At 41.9% G+C, this 13,638-nt stretch overlaps 1 pseudogene; it reads left to right on the forward strand.

Moving 5' to 3' along the window:
• LOC109904479 (probable phospholipid-transporting ATPase IIB) overlaps window positions 1-13,638 on the forward strand; it is a 55,797-nt pseudogene that overhangs the window by 35,141 nt on the left and 7,018 nt on the right.

Genomic DNA, 13,638 nt, shown 5'->3' on the forward strand with positions numbered 1-13,638 from the left:
GGTTTAACCCTCAAAGGAGACCAAGCATTTACCCACCTCGGTGTAAGGGATTAAAACAGAGAAAATGAGAATGTAGCAGTGAAGGGTAGTCTGAAAGGAGGGTGAGATGAAGCATGAAGTTAAGGGCAGCTGGCAATAGAAGGAGCTCTCATAACTTGACTGGCTACCACTCCCATTTTTCATAGTGAAGTGAGCGCTCTGTTGTAGGCTTGCTGAAGGGTTGTCATTTAGAATTTTTGTAGGAGTCTCTCTCTCTCTCTCTCTCTCTCTAGCAGCAACAATGGTTAATAAGGCGATATTACCCGCTCCAGTGAATCACATCAAACTTGTCAAACCTAGCTGGCACAGTGGACTGTCCGTGAGATGCCACTGAGTTGAATTGATGGGTGTTGTCAGGGCGTAGAAGATATAAAAGCCCCCAAACCAGATATGACACAATACAGATGATGATACAGCGTTTCCCTGCCGCTGTGTCATTTGGTTTAAAACCGTGTTTTAATCCAAATGTGCCCTGAGCGGAGTGAGGGTTTAATCATCTGGTAGCTACTTCACTGCTTAGTGAGGGAGGGAGATGGAGTGCTGGTGTTGTGCTGTACACCTCAGTTATGGCATTGTCAGGATTTTCTCAGGCTAGTGAGAGTTCGCAGGGTGATTGCAGCCTATGAAAGTCGCTGCATTACCTGTCTACTGTATCAATGGTCTTATTTCAAACATAGTCAGCAGGACACAACATTTTGGAACATTCGGAATGGGCATCTTTGTTCAACTTTATTTACTGCCCGACGGGAATATGGCCGCTGTTATTAGACACTGTCTTTTATATTGGATAGAAAAGGTGGACCACAATGGGAGTACCAGGCAAAGGAACAATTTGTTTGGCTTGTTGAGTATTATCACTTGTATATATAAGTCCCTGATTGACCCATTTCAATAGGTGACCAAATAAAACTGCAAAGATGGACATTTATCTATGGAGTCAGTCAGCATGTATGAATGTTTTACATACATGCATAGTTCTAATATGATAACTACAATTTAGTGCTACAAGTTATTTTGAATGTTGACCACCCTAAATCAATTAAGAAAATAATGTTTAGCAAGTGCTTTTAAAATCCTAGTTTTGATTGGTAATGACATAGTGGAAAGAATTGAGCTATTACAGATCCATTTTCATCATGAAATGCTTAGATGCTGTTTATTTCATTTTGATATACATGATCACTAGAATGTTGGGAATGGTATTCAAATGATTGATTGGGTAGTTTAAACTGGTCTGCCATTGTCGTTGCTGGGATCGGCTAAACTTTGAACATTGAGATATTAAATAAATGATAGAGAAAAAGCCTTGAATAGAAAGAGTTTGTAAAAAGCCAGAAGGCGTTGGAATGTGTTTTGATGGAAGAGAGGAGAGTGATGTGTTGATATAGGGAAGACAGATGGATATCTCTGGGTCAGGAGGTGAGGGGTGAGGTCAGTTCCCCTTAAGGGAGTAATCAGGGTTGTTATCTGGTTACCTTCTTTCCTGTGGAGCCATAAACTGTAAGGAAGAGGAGTGTCTTAAGTAGGATGCATATAAACTGTGATGTCTGAAATGTTTAGCTGCCTGTTTTCAGCTGTACAGAACCTTTGGGGAATGATTAAACTTGGTTAAAGTTTCTATTTTGTCCGTGAGTTATTTACTCTGAAAAATAAGAACATAACATCGTAAAGTAGTCACGGGTACTCTCTTAATTTCCTTATGTAACATATGATTCACATACAGTTTGTATCAAAGTTGAAATGGCTTTAAATAGTTCCCATGGAGCTGATAAACTAGATTGAGGAGGTAGATATTAGATCTTGACTGTGTGCGCGCGCGCATACACACGTTCTTGCCACAGATGTGTATAAAGTACATATAGCCAGCCTAGCACGGACCTCAAAGGGGAACCAGAAAAAAGTTATGGGGTATTAGCAATCAGTTCCTTTTTGTAAGTCAGGAGTATACAGTAATATCAACCTTTTGAGTGAGCAAATAAAAAATGAGGATGTGGAGAATTGAGTCGTGTAGCTGAACTTGGTGGGAGGGAAAAGACAAATAGAAAAACACAGACTCCAGAGATAAAGCACTTAGACCATTGTATACATAGTATTTGTAAGGCAACGAACTATCAATATTATGACAGTGGATGATGATTCAGGACTTTGGGTTATATCCAGTAAAGTGATGTACTGCATGACAATTGTGTACTGAACATACACTCAGAAGCTGCGGTTGAGTGTATGCTCTATTATTATTGGGGGAAGGGACACGCACGCTAGCACACAGACAACCACAAAGATCCCCATTCATTATGATAAACCTCTTAGTTCAGTTACATGCAGAAACGCTTTATAATAGTTTGCCTAATTTCAGTTTATGTGAATCAAAACAAGCAAAGTATAGTGCAGAGAATCAATGTACCATCTAAACTGCTGTGAAATATTGTTTCAATAACAAAAAATATTGTATTTTCAGCTGTTTGAAGCTTGTGTCCAAAACCGAAAGTAAAAGAAATACAAGATCGGGAAGCATAGAAATAGCACACATAGAACAGATCTACCACTTCTTAGACTTGCTTTCATTGAGAAGGACCGATTCATAACGGGTTACTCAAAACATTACATATTGCAGCTTTAAGTGGAGGCCAGTTTTAGCGCATGCCTTTCTGTTTCAATTATTGACCATGCTTTTTGACCACAAGCGATACTTAGGGTCATTTTATATAGATTATTGGACAAACAAATGATCAAAATGTGCATATTTTTATGCTTATCTAGCATCGTAATGATCCTGCATAACACATTTGACAAAATGCATTAGTGTACTTCCTGACATGAGTTTCCCCCTTGGAAACTGTCTATATATGTTATTGTCATTGGTAGGTATATTATTTTATATATATTACAGTAGGTATATTATATTGGTTTTGGTCCCTTCACCATATGTCGTAATCTAAAGCATAGCCTATGACTTCAGGATTATTCACCATTCTGCTCCTTCTATTGTGTAATAATTAGCCACTGAGTTATAGTTAGTCCTTCTGTTACTATGAGGCTAACAACCTCGTTCTGTGTCTCATTGTATTCCCTCTCAGCTGTGAATGATACTTAACAATGTACCAGTTAATTTCATGTGTTGGATTTGTTTCAGGGCGATCAGGAAGTTGACCCTGTGAGCATACACAGAGCCCCTACCCTTGACCTGTGAAACCTCTATGTGGACCCATAGCCAGCCCCTAATGAGAGGAGCAGAGGGCTTGGGTCTGTGTAGTAGTGCGGGTGTGTTCCTGACCTTGCTGTGTGTGCGTTGTTCCTCTTTAGGTGGCACTGGTGCGGTGGACTGAGAGCGTAGGCCTGACTGGTGACTAGGGACCTGAACTCCCTGCTGCTGAAGACCCCAGCAGGACAAATCCTAACCAACTACATCCTGCAGACCTTCACCTCCAAGAGCAAGAGGATGGTCATCATCGTCAGGGTATGGACTTAGTTTTGGTGACAATGACATGTTTGGTAACTATGTGTGTGAGTCAGACCTGGGTTTAAATACTGTTTGAAATCATTTAAAATACTTAAGCTGTGCTTGATTGAGCTATCCTGTTGCAATGGAATCAATAGAAAAGTCAGAAAAGTGCAAACCCCATCTAGGCAGGTTAACACAAACATTCAACTCATTTGAAGGATTTAGTAGTATTTGAATTCAGGTCTGTTGTTAATATGATATGGCACTGAAATGCTTTTTATATGGTTAAACATCTATAATTTTCTTCATACTTTGCTCTAGGAGGAGACCACAGGTGACATCACATGTTTATTAAGGGCACTGATGTTGCCATGGCGAGTATCGTGCAGTACAATGAGTGGCTGGAGGAGGAGGTAAGGCTGTATTATATGAAAAAAATGAATCTAACACATGCAGGCTAATTACCTCAATTGTTAACCAGGACATTCATCGCAAGATCAACAGGCCCACCCATGACTGGGTGTGGAGTACTGTATGTTCATAATCATATTGGCAGAATTGAGTCATTTATGACCAGAGGCTGTTTTCAATTTAATTAGTGACCTACATGAATTGCATTCCTTTTCTAGGAGCCATTACAGTGTCTGCCTCCCAAATTGTGCCCTGTTCCTTATTTAGTGTACTATTTTTGACCAAGGCTGTGGTTTAATATAAATTAGTTCACTATATAGGGAATAAGGTGCCATTTGGGACACATCCAGTATGTCATATTCCTAACAATAGTGTTAATGATGTTCCATTGACTGTAATATCCCATAGACTGTCCAACAGTATGGGTACCATGTCAATAAGCAATGTCAGTTTCAACTCATTGGCATTTCATATAAAAAATAAACCGCCATCTGTGGATTTTGTGTCCTCTGAATTTAGCCCCTAGGTGGCTTTATTCCCCATTGATTTCTGTCATTGTTGGTTGACATGTTCTGATGCAGCTGACTCTCAGTTAGATGAAATGATCTATGCCTGTACTCTATACTATACAGTGTGTTTAACCTACTGTATGTCATATGACATTTGTTAAAACGTATTGTTTGTTGAATTAAAAATATCTGCCTGGAATATAGAGATTGAGTTGGTGTCCCTACAATTGTTCAGTAATTAATATTTTCATCATATTACGTCCCTCTCTCCTAACAATCCCCTTTTTTGTTCTCAGAGTGGGAACATGGCCAGGGAAGGGCTTAGGACGGTGGCTATTAAATGCCTATCCAAGGAGCAGTAAATAGACTTTGAGGTACAAAACATAATGTCCCTGATTAACCCACTTGAGTTGATTTCTGCGGTTCCACGGAAATCTAATTAGCATAATAATAAAACATTTGTCTGTTTAAGCTAAACCTATCTGCATGGGCTGCATCCCAATCCACCGCATCTGAGGTGAAAGGTGGCAAAGCTACAGCTGTGTTTGTCTGACCATGAGACATCCTGAAAATTGGTCTTCTCACGCAAATGTCTGTAGCCTCCGAACGGTTTGGCCTATAAACTATTATGACCCCACTATGGAAAGGCGAGACTCATGTCAGTGGTTTTGCTCTACAACCCCCACAAGCGTCATGGGACTCGTATGAAGTCGTATTATTTTACCAGGTAAGTTGACTGAACATTCTCATTATAGAATAGTTACAGGGGAGATGATTGGGTGGCCATGATGGAATGAGGACCGGATTGGGAATTTAGCCAGGACACAGGAATAACACCCTTACTCTTCCAATAAGTGCCATGGGACCTTTAGTGACTACAGAGAGTCGGGACACCCGTTTTAACGTCCCATCTTGAAAGACACCACCCTACACAGGGAAATGTTCCCAAACACTGCCCTGGGGCATTGGGATATTGTTTTAGACCAGAGGAAAGTGTGCCTTCCATAGGGCAGCGCACAATTGGGCCAGATTAGATTAGGGTTTGGCCAGGGTATTTTAATTTGTTCTTAACTGACTTGCCTAGTTAAATAAAGGTTAAATAAAATGTACATAAATACTGGCCCTCCAAAACCACTTCCAGCAGCATCTGGTCACCCATCCAGGGAACGACCCTGCTTAGCTTCAGAGACAAGCCAGCAGTGGGATGCAGGGTGGTATGAATCCTCTGTGTAAAGGTGAGTCTCTCACGAATGTCGGATGTTTTGCTCTAGGACGCCCACAAGCATCACAAGACTCGACTGAAGGTAGCACGGTACCTGTTTTAAAAAAGAATGATTAGAAGTATATGTAAGTAGTTTAGTGCCTAAAAGAAAGGGTTAAATGTGTGTGTAAAAAAAAAAGAATTGTTTCCTGATCTTTCTTCTGTTTATCCATGTATGAATCTGTTATTCAATGTGTTTCTATGGGCTAATAGCAGTAAATCCAAATTCAATGCTTTGTCAAATAATGTTTTTATATACAGTACCAGTCAAAAGTTTGGACACACCTACACATTCTATTTTTTTTCTACATTGCAGAATAATAATGAAGACATCAAAATTATGAAATAAAACATGGAATCATATACTAACCAAAAAAGTGTTAAACAAATCGAAATATATTTTATATTTGTCATGTGTGCTCCCTCCGGCCTCTAGGTCACCATGCTGCTCGTTATGGCGCACACCTGTCACCATCGTTACGTGCACCTGCGCGTCATCAGACTCACCTAGACTCCATCACTTCCCTGATTTACCTTCCCTATATACAGTTGAAGTCGGAAGTTTACATACACCTTAGCCAAATACATTTAAACTCTTCTTGATATTTAATCCTAGTAATAATTCCCTGTTTTAGGTCAGCTGGGATCACCACTTTATTTTAAGAATGTGAAATGTCAGAATAATAAATTAATTATTTATTTCAGCTTTTATTTATTTCATCACATTCCCAGTGGGTCAGAAGTTTACATACACTCAATTAGTATTTGGTAGCATTGCCTTTAAATTGTTTAACTTGGGTCAAACGTTTCGGGTAACCTCCCACAAGCTTCCCACAATAAGTTGGATGAATTTTGGCCTATTCCTCCTGACAGAGCTGGTGTAACTGAGTCAGCATTGTAGGCCTCCTTGCTCGCACATGCTTTTTAAGTTCTTCCCACAACATTTCTATAGGATTGAGATCAGGGCTTTGTGATGGCCACTCCAATACCTTGACTTTGTGTGCAACAACCTAAAATGCCGGAAGACATGGCAGCAGTTTTACGGGCGCTCAACCAATTGTGCTATTATGTGGGGGTTTTTCACGATATTTGTAAATTATTTTGTACATAATGTTTCTGCAACAGTATCTTATGGCAGAAAAGAGCTTCTGGATATCAGGACAGCGATCACTCACCTCGAATTAGACAAAGATTTTTCAACAACAAGCAAGACTCACATGATATCCTCCAAACAACCGGCAGGGCCGGCATCCCAGTTTTTCGCAAGAGGAAGAGACGCAGGTACAGAGGACGAAGAGCCGGATGCCTCGTCAGGACCCACAGAAGGCGAGTAGCTGCCGTTACCGTCAATATTACTCGCCAACGTGCAATCTTTGAACAATAAATTAGATGAGGTACGATCACGACTATCCTACCAACGGAACATCAAAAACTGTAATATCCTATGTTTCACGGAATCGTGGCTGAATGACGACATGGATATTCAGCTAGCGGGATGTACGCTGCACCGGCAGGATAGAACAGCACACTCCGGTAAGATGAGGGGAGGCGGTCTGTGCATATTTGTAAACAACAGCTGGTGCACAAAATCTAAGGAAGTCTCTAGATTTTGCTCGCCTGAAGTATATTGTGATAAATTGCAGGCTACACTACTTGCCTAGAGAGTTCTCAGCTATACCTTTCGTGGCTGTTTATTTACCACCACAAACAGATGCTGGCACTAAGACTGCACTCAGTCAGCTGTATAAGGAAATAAGCAAACAGAAAACCACTCATCCAGAGGTGGCGCTACTAGTGGCCGGAGACTTTAATGCAGGGAAACTTAAGTCAGTTCTACCAAATCTCTATCAACATGTTAAATGTGCAACCAGAGGGGAAAAAAATTATAGACCACCTGTACTCCATACACAGAGACGCGTACCAAGCTCTCCCTCGCCCTCCATTTGGTAAATCCGACCGCAACTCTATCCTGATTCCTGCTTACAAGCAAAAATTAAAGCAGGAAGCACCAGTGACTCGGTCAATAAAAAAGTGGTCAGATGAAGCAGATGCTAAACTACAGGACTGTTTTGATATCACAGACTGGAACATGTTCCGGAATTCTTCCAATGACATTGAGGAATTCACCACATCAGTCACTGGCTTTATCAATAAGTGCATCAAGGACGCCATCCCCACAGGTACTGTACGTACATACCCCAACCAGAAGCCATGGATAATAGGCAACATCCGCACTGAGCTAAAGGGTAGAGCTGCTGCTTTCAAGGTGTGGGACTCGGAAGCTTACAAGAAATCCCACTATGCCCTGCGACGAACCATCAAAACAGGCAACGCGTCAGTACAGAGCTAAATTCAATCATACTACACCGGCTCCGACGCTCGTCGGATGTGGCAGGGCTCGCAAACTATTACAGGCTACAAAGGGAAGCACAGCCGCGAGCTGCCCAGTGACACGGGCCTACCAGATGAGCTAAATCACTTCTATGCTCGCTTTGAGGCAAGCAACATTGAGGCATGCATGAGAGCATCAGCTGTTCCGGACGACTGTGTGATCACGCAGACGTGCGTAAGACCTTCAAACAGGTCAACATACACAAGGCTGCTTGGCCAGAAGGGTTACCAGGATGTGTGCTCCGGGCATGTGCAGACCAGCTGGCAGGTGTCTTCACTGACATTTTCAACCTCTCCCTGTCTGAGTCTGTAACACCAACATGTTTCGAGCAGACCACCATAGTCCTTGTGCCCAAGAACACAAAGGCAACCTGCCTAAATGACTACGGACCCGTAGCACTCACGTCCGTAGCCATGAAGTGCTTTGAAAGGCTGGTAATGGCTCAAATCAACACCAATTTCCAATTTGCATACTGCCCAAACAGATCCACAGATGATGCAATCTCTACTGCACTCCACACTGCCCTTTCCCACCTGGACAAAATGAACACCTATGTGAGGATGCTATTCATTGACTACAGCTCAGCGTTCAACACCATAGTACCCTGAAAGCTCATCACTAAGGAACCTGGGACTAAACTCCTCCCTCTGCAACTGGATCCTGGACTTCCTGACGGGCCTCCCCCAGGTGGTGAGGGTCGGTGGGGCGGCAGGGTAGCCTAGTGGTTAGAGCGTTGGACTAGTAACCGGAAGGTTGTGAGTTCAAACCCCCGAGCTGACAAGGTACAAATCTGTCGTTCTGCCCCTGAACAGGCAGTTAACCCACTGTTCCCAGGCTGTCATTGAAAATAAGAATGTGTTCTTAACTGACTTGCCTGGTTAAATAAAGGTAAAAAAATTATCAAAATAAATAAATATGCCACGCTTATCCTCAACAATGGAGCTCCCCAGGGGTGCGTGCTCAGTCCCCTCCTGTACTCCGTGTTCACCCACAACTGCATGGCCAGGCGCGACTCCAACACCATCATTAAGTTTGCAGACGACACAACAGTGGTAGGCCTGATCACTGACAACGAAGAGACAGCCTATAGAGAGGAGGTCAGAGACCTGGCCGGGTGGTGCCATAATAACAACCCTCAACGTAACCAAGACTAAGGAGATGATTGTGGACTACAGGAAAAGGAGCACCGAGCACGCCCTCATTCTCATCGACGGAGCTGTAGTGGAGCAGATTGAGAGCTTCAAGTTCCTTGGTGTTCACATCAACAACAAACTAGAATGGTCCAAACACACCAAGACAGTCCTATAGAGGGCACGACAAAGCCTATTTTCCCTCAGGAAACTAAAAAGATTTGGCATGGGTCCTGAGATCCTCAAAAGGTTCTACAGCTGCAACATCGAGAACATCCTGACCGGTTGCATCACTGCCTTTTATGGCAATTGCTCGGCCTCCGATCGTAAAGCACTTCAGAGGGTAGTGTGTACGGCCCAGTACATCACTGGGGCAAAGCTGCCTGCCATCCAGGACCTCTACACCAGGCGGTGTCAGAGGAAGGCCCTAAAAATTGTCAAAGACCCCAGTCACCCCAGTCATAGACTGTCCTCTCTACTACCGCATGGCAAGCGGTACTGGAGTGCCAAGTCTAGGACCAAAAGGCTTCTCAACAGTTTTTACCCCCAAGCCATACGACTCAAATGGTTACCCGGACTATTTGCACGTAGAAACATAGTTCACTCCCCAGATTTTGAAGTCAACACAGTCACTACAGTCCCATTAGTTTTCTTTGCGGGCTCGTTTGAATTTCGTGGGTTTTTTTTCGCACTATTGGTTGCGAAGAGCCTGTAAGTAAGCATTTCACTGTTGTATTCGGCGCACATGACAAATAAACTTTGATTTGATTTGTTGTCCTTAAGCCATTTTGCCACAACTTTGGAAGTATGCTTGAGGTCATTGTCCATTTGGAAGACCCATTTGTGACCAAGCTTTAACTTCCTGACTGATGTCTGGAGATGTTGCTTCAATGTCCCCACATAATTTTCCCTCCTCATGAAGCCATCTATTTTGTGAAGTGCACCAGTCCCCCCTGCAGCAAAGCACCCCCCACAACATGATGAGCATTGAGTTTGAAGGTAGGCCTTGAAACACATCCACGGGTACACCTCCAATTGACTCAAATTATATCAATTACCCTATCAGAAGCTTCTGAAGCCATGACATCATTTTCTGGAATTTTCCAAGCTGTTTAAAGGCACAGTCAACTTAGTATATGTCATCTTCTTACCCACTGGAATTGTGATACAGTGAAATAATCTGTCTGTAAACAATTGTTGTAAAAATGACTTGTCATGCACAAAGTAGATGTCCTAACCGACTTGCCAAAACTGTAGTTTGTTAACAAGAAATTTGTGGAGTGTTTTTTTATTTTATTTCACCTTTATTTAACCAGGTAGGCAAGTTGAGAACAAGTTCTCATTTACAATTGCAACCTGGCCAAGATAAAGCAAAGCAGTTCGACACATACAACAACACAGAGTTACACATGGAGTAAAACAAACATACAGTCAATAATACAGTATAAACAAGTCTAATAACGATGTGAGCAAATGAGGTGAGATAAGGGAGGTAAAGGCAAAAAAAGGCCATGGTGGCAAAGTAAATACAATATAGCAATTAAAACACTGGAATGGTAGATTTGCAGTGGAAGACATGTGCAAAGTAGAAATAAAAATAATGGGATGCAAAGGAGCAAAATAAATAAATAAATACAGTAGGGAAAGAGGTTGGTTGAAAAACAAGTTTAATGACTTCAACCTTCGTGTATGTAAACTTCCGACTTCAACCTGTGGTTCCTTCCCCAGACATGATTGTTTCTGTTCCTGTGTCATGTTTGTGCGTTGTTCGTGTTTCTTATTTTGTGTTTATTTATTAAAACACTCACTCCCTGAACTTTCTTCCCGACTCTCAGCCCACTTCGTTATAATATTTGAGATTCTTCAACGTAGCCACCCATTGCCTTGATGACAACTTTGCATTCTCTCAACCAGCTTCATGAGGTAATGCTTTTAAATTAACAGGTGTACCTGGTTAAAAGTTCATTTGTGGATGTTCTTTTTTTCCTTAATGCGTTTGAGCCAATCAGTTGTGTTGTGACAAGTTAGGGGTGGGATACAGAAGATAGCCCTATTTGGTAAAGACCAAGTCCATATTTTGGCAAGAACAGCTCAAATAAACTAAGAGCAATGTCCATCATTACTTTAAAACATGGTCAGTCAATCATTTGCAGTTACAAAAACCATCAAGCGCTATGATGAAACTGGCTGTCATGAGGACAGCCACAGGAAAGGAAGACCCAGAGTTAAATCTTCTGCAGAGGATACTTTCATTAGCGTTACCAGCTTCAGAAATTGTAGCCCAAATAAATGCTTCAGGGTTCAAGTAACAGACACATCTCAACATCAACTGTTCAGAGGAGACTGCGTTATTCAGGCCTTCATGGTCGAATTGCTTCAAATAAACCACTACTAAAGGACACCAATAAGAAAAAGAGACTTGCTTGTACCAAGAAACATGAGCAATGGACATTAGACTGATGGAAATCTGTCCTTTGGTCTGATGATCCCAAATTTGACATTTCTGGTTCCAACTGCCGTGTCTTTGTGTGACACAGAGTTGGTGAACGGATGATCTCCATATGTGTGGTTCCCACCATGAAGCATGGAGGAGGATGTGTGATGGTGTGGGGGGTGCTTTGCAGGTGACACTGTCTGTGATTTATTTAGAATTCAAGGCACACTTGACCAGCATGGATACCACAGCATTCTGCAGCGATACGCCCTCCCATCTGGTTTGTGCTTAGTGGGACTATCATTTGTTTTTCAACAGGACAATGACCCAAAACAAACCTCCAGGCTGTGTAAGGGCTATTTGACCAAGGAGAGTGGAGTGCTGGATCAGATGACCTGGCCTCCACAGTCACCTGACCTCAACCCAATTGAGATGGTTTGGGATGAGTTGGACTGCAGAGTGAAGGAAAAGCAGCCAACAAGTGTTCAGCATATGTTGGAACTCCTTCTAGACTGTTGGAAAAGTATTCCTCATAAAGCTGGTTGAGAGAATGCCAAAGAGTGTGCAAAGCTGTTATCAAGGGTGGCTACTTTGAAGAATCTAAAATATATTTAGATTAGTTTAACCCTTTTTTAGTTACTACATTATTCCATGTGTGTTATTTCATAGTTTTAATATAAGGTGAAAGAAAAAACATTGAATGAATAGGTCCAAACTTTTGACTGTTACTGTATATTTTTACCTAAAGTAGTCTTAAAATGCAAAGTCAAATATTTAAATGTTCCTTTGTATCCTCTTAAAACAACTCCATATGTTAGCGTAACAGAATCCCCACCCAGGCTTAGATTAGAGGATTAACGTCGTGCTGAATTCAAAATAACCTACAAACCCAATACTTTCCCTTGTTCCACTTATTTCCTCTCCTCTCTTGCACTCTACTCTTGCCATGGCTATTTATTTATCTCAGATTTTTCCCTTTGACTATCCATTTGTACCTCCCTACCTCTCTTTAATTATCACTTCCTTTCTCATCTCTCTGCCCTCACTGATGGTCTCTCTTTCCCTCTCTGTGTCAGTGTAGAACCAGTACAACCAGGCCAAGCTGAGTATGCATGACCAGGCTCTGAAGGTGTCAGCAAGTGGTAGAAAGTCTGGAGAGGGAGATGGAGCTTCTGTGTTTGACTGGGGTTGAGGTCGATATCAGGCCAACCCTGGAGCTCCTCAGCAATGCTGGAATCAAACTGTGAACGTACTGTTCATGTTGGCTGCATTTATATTGTGCTTTTGTTTCCATGTAATGTTAGCTGTGAAAAAGAGGCACTCCATAGAATTTGACTGGTCCTTGTATAATATGAAATACTGCAAGATGGTCCTTTGCGGATACTCTGTCACTGATTCCTTGTCATGGTTTTGTTTTCTGTTCAGATATGGATGCTTACTGGGGATAAGCTGGAGACAGCTACTTGTATCGCTAAAAGCTCCCATTTGGTGTCCAGAAGTGAAGATTGGTACGTTTCTCTTTCTTTTTAATGTTAAAAGAATAATCTCTCACTTTATGAGTGTTTAAAGGGATGAGGAAATGGTCTTGTATCTGTCCTTCCACTGATTGTGTTGCCGGGCTCTCGAGCAGGTCTCCAACGGTGGAGAGGCCCATCTGGAGCTCAATGCCTTCAGAAGGAAACACGACTGTGCTCTGGTCGTCTCTGGAGACTCCTTGGCGGTAATACAACACAATACACTTCTCACAAGCCTCTCAAGATGGTACTGTAGATGTAGCCAAAAATATTCTGGTGTCAAAACTAAAACCTTTTGAGTCCAAAACCGCAAGAAGAGCAACAAAGCACATCAGTCATGATTTTATAAGCAAAACAAACTACATTTTATCACTGTTGATCTGAAGAGATGGTACAGTAAGTAATATGTGAGTGTGCTTGTGGAACTGCTACAATGATCTGTGTACAATGAATGCCAAATTATAAAATAGATTGTAGAAAATGCCTACCAGTAATATACCTGTATC

The sequence above is a fragment of the Oncorhynchus kisutch genome, linkage group LG14 (genome assembly GCF_002021735.2).
Source record: "Oncorhynchus kisutch isolate 150728-3 linkage group LG14, Okis_V2, whole genome shotgun sequence".
In the NCBI taxonomy this organism is placed as follows: Eukaryota; Metazoa; Chordata; class Actinopteri; order Salmoniformes; family Salmonidae; genus Oncorhynchus; species Oncorhynchus kisutch.